Raw genomic sequence first — 4529 nt, 5'->3', positions numbered from 1 at the left:
TTTCACACGAATGAACAAATTTTGAAAACATTTATCACATCCGTGACAATCTCTGAAACATATTTTTCATACTCTTCAACAGCTTTTCAGGTGGTGAAAATCGTTAACCGCGTAACTGGTTTTTAATTTTTGGAAATAAATAAAAGTCAGGAGGTGCCAGATCGGGACTGTACGCGGGATGGCTCATAAGGTCAACGTTCTTCACCTTCAAAAATTCATTTGTCTGTCTGGCCGTGTGAGAACTGGCATTATCGTGGTGCAAGATGATACGGGGTTTACGGTTATTTTTACGGAGTTTGTCAATAACTTCTGGCAAAGAAATGCTCGTGTACTAATCACTAAACGTGGTACTACGATTCTCCAAAGCAACAGTAGCCACGTGTCCAGTTTTATTAAAAAAAGAAGCAATCATCCGCTTAGAGGCACTTTGGTTGGTTTCGGTTTATCTCAAAAGACCCATATGCTCGATTGCTGCTTTGTTTTGGGATCGTAACTATAAATCCATGTTTCGTCACCTGTTACTATGAACACCAAATTTGACGCCACGTCAAATTGTGTGGGATCCACCGAGAGCACAGCTTTGTTACACTCAAATGTTTGTGTAGTATTGGTTGTATTTGACTCATGCTTATGCCTAAAGATGGCCGAATCTCATGGTAAGTCACATGCCTGTCTGTTTTAATCATGCGGCGCACAGCATTGATGATTTTGTTGTTCACAGCAGTGGACGGGTGACCATTACGAAATTCGTCAATGAGATTCACACGACCGCGTTTAAATTCTGCAAATCAGCTAAAATAGTCATCTTGCATGGTGCTTCATCGCCAAAAGCAGTTTGAAGCCAAGTAAAGCTACGCTGAGCTATTAAATTACACTTAAAGACCTAGAAAATCATACTAAGAATATTTTCACGAGTTAAATCCATGGAGATGTAGACAACCAATTTCTAAAATGACACCTCAATGTAAAAACAAGTGATAGTCAGATGAAACAAACTGTATTCTACAGCCAAAGAGTTCCATTTTCAAATGTTGTAATTACTTTTAAAATATTGTTTATGTAAGTGGCAGTTCCGGATACATATAACTAGCCCTATGTACCTACCGTAAAATCATATAACCGCAATTGTTTACATAAATAAACTGCCTCGTTATGATTAAAAATAAATTTACTATTACTTAACCACAACTTTCGTTTGAAACAAGGTATCTAAATAAATGTTATTTTTAAGAAAACTAATATCCTAAAGCCATTATGGTTTACATCCAAGGCTACTTTGAAAGATTAGTTTTTTTTCTCTCTAAAAGCAGCCATATCATTCAAGCACTGTCATTAACAAAAATATCTCATATCCCACTTTAATGCTTAAATTAAATGTTCAACCACATCCATTGACCGAAGGCTTCCGGTGAAATCCCGACTACTAAAAAAACTAATCCAAACAAACACATGACAAGAATAAAGGCAGATGGCGCCTCCCGGACGGAAATCGAAAGGGATTTTTTATCCAGTTTTTTGCATCTTATTAAAAGAAAAAAGTTTGAGAATTAATAAAAAAAAACATTAGTGAAAGCGTGTATTTTATTCCGTGAGAAAAATTTTAGAAGGTTTTTTTATATTGACTAAAAGACTGAAATCACATTCAAATGATATCCATATATTTGAAAATGGATTGTAGTGTGTTTCCAATGTCGTAAAATCCTAAGGTTCCTGTTCTTAAATAAGATCTACACCGAGCATTGGGACATAGTCATTGCAATTATTAATTTTACGAACACAGTACAATGCAAATACTCCCTATGGCATACAAGAAGACACATGACCGTAGACAGTAATATCTTCCAGGCAACTTCTATGTGACAGGATTCACTTAAACAATAGTTACAATAATCAGAGGTTGTTACAGATGCTCATTATATATATAGGAGGGTTTCCCTAGTGCGGGGCTATGTTGAGTGTGTGCGTTATTTATTATTATTATTATTATTATTATATAAACCTATGTTCCATCTAAAAAATAAATAAGTAAAGCACGTAAATAAATATATGATAATTTAAATAGAGTACCATTATTAATGCTTCATGATTATAATGTACACGGATAGCTTTTTGTGATGTGTACATGTATATATTTTTTAATTTCTTTATCTCCAAACTCAAGACATGATTATTTTTATTTCTAGAACAATCATGTCACTGTGGATCTCGTTATTGATCCAATACACTGAAAAGAGGAAATATATTAATAACCAGTTATCATGTCACGGATAATATTAAATGTTATTTGTTATGTAAGCTCATCAATGCTTTCGAAGTCATAAACACTGTTACTCACGGCATTGAAAAATAGCGACGTATACTGTATAAAGACAGTAGCAATACTTAGTGCTTCTTGTGAAGAATTCGTCCAGGGAAGTACTGCCACTTTGTCTATTTCTGCCACCAAGCAGTAATGTATTTCGCTTTTGAAGGGTAAGGGTGCTGATGAAATTACAGGCACAACTCGGAGGTCATCCAGATGAGATTATAATCTAGCAATGCCGCCTGCGGTGCCGGTGCCTTGTCCTTTGTCATTTTTATAATACTAAGTGACGGGACGAACAAGTCATGGACCTGGTGGTAAGCGACACGCCTGTCCATAACAGTTGCAATACCACTCAGGGCAAAGATCTGAAGGGCACTGCCACTGCGCCCGTCTCACTCTGAGATATAAGTTGATAAGTCCCATGTACCTGTAATTTCACCAGCACCCATCGTAACCGGAACAGATATAGTGGTGGCAGATATAGATAAGGTGGCAGTAATTCCCTGGATGAACTCTTACGCCAGGAGCTCTACTTACTGCTAGTATAAATATTTTCTTATTACATAAACTTGTAATTTACAATGGCATTAAGAAAACGGGATTCAGGAATACCAATAAATAGGTGATGAATAATTAGCCTAACGAGATAGTAAGCGTTCATACATAGTTGTAGTTCATGAAAAGGAGGCGATTAACTGACTGGCTTAAGTTTTACGTAACAAAATCGCAAATTTACCCATCTCGCGTTGACGTAACCAGTAAAGTGATTACTCTATGATCTAAGTATTGAATGCGATAAGAGGAGCGTGGGAGTTAGCCGCAGGTGCGGGACCATAAAGACGATGCGTTTCCTATGCACCGCGCAGATGCATGCACCATAGATCTCAAAAGAATCTCAACTTAAATAGAATAAATAAGGTATCAAAAGCTGCAAGCAGTACTTTAATTTTTCTTGGTTTTGCTTCGATTTGGATATTTTGTATAGAAGCTGGGACGTAACCCTGTACAGTGCCTTAAACAATCAACCATCGAAACTGTTCAAATCATGGGAGATGTATGCCTCACATTTTCAAGGCAATTTTTTTCCTATCACTGTGAAAGGGTTGTAACCCTAACTAGCCGTGAACAGGTTCACGGCAATGAAATTGGAAACTTTCGGTCGACAAAATTTATTAAAGAAGTAAAGTTTAAAGAAAGGGCTGTAACAATAAAAAGGTAAATGTAAAAAAAAACAGGTACAACAGTGTAAAACACTCCCTACACTTTATTATTAAGGCACTTACCCCTAAATGGGTCGAGTAACTGAATTACAGATATAGGTACACGAAGGCTGTAGACTGTTATAAATTATTACACATGATTCAGCTTATTTAATGATTATAAACTTAGTAAAGAACCAGAATCAGCGATTATTCGCGATGGAATTTGGAACAGCTTCGACTGTTGCGGCGGTCGAGCTGGGAGTGACCGTGGTACGAAAACAAAATGAGAAAGTGAAGGAAGATGGAACAATTCAAATTTAAAATTTAAATACATGGAAAATAAAAAATGGTAGGATACAAGCGGAGAGAGGCGATACAAAGAGGTGAGATGACAGAGGTCACACCTTTACAACTGGAAGTCAAGAACTTCCAGTGATTACTTCATACAAATATTTTTTTTTATAATATCAAGCGACGAGAGGAACAAGTCGTAAATAGTTGCATTGTCACTCAGAGGTGCATTGTCATTGCGCCCGTCACCCTTAGACATGAGTTGATAAATCCTACGTGCTGGTAATTTCACTATCACCCGTGCCCTTCATAACCGGAACGCAGTAATGCACACATTACCGTTTGATGACAGAAATAGGTAGGGTGGAATAACTTCCCTGGATAAACTCTTTCACAAGGAGCTCTACTGTTACTCGGCAGAAATAGTAGTAAGTAGTAGTAGTAATATACATACATCAATATTAACAAAAATGATGTAAAACTTTCAAAAGAACTGGAATTTTAACGGTGTCCATCCGCGTCTAATAGATTCAAATATCTATCTACTCCTAGAACCTCCGATGATTTTTTTGCATGCAAGTTGAATATGTATTAGTTATAAACTAGAATTCAGTAGACTGTATACAAAAAATCATGTAAAATTTATATGTTCTATTGCTATGTATACGATTGTAGAAGTTTAATTAATTTAATACATTGCGATGGAAGAAAATGTTTTTGTTGTATTTAAT

Source organism: Hyposmocoma kahamanoa, unplaced genomic scaffold (genome assembly GCF_003589595.1).
Source record: "Hyposmocoma kahamanoa isolate Upper Pololo Valley unplaced genomic scaffold, ASM358959v1 87, whole genome shotgun sequence".
Classification (NCBI taxonomy): domain Eukaryota; kingdom Metazoa; phylum Arthropoda; class Insecta; order Lepidoptera; family Cosmopterigidae; genus Hyposmocoma; species Hyposmocoma kahamanoa.
The sequence above is the reverse complement of the archived record's forward strand: the minus strand, read 5'-3'. Positions refer to the sequence as shown.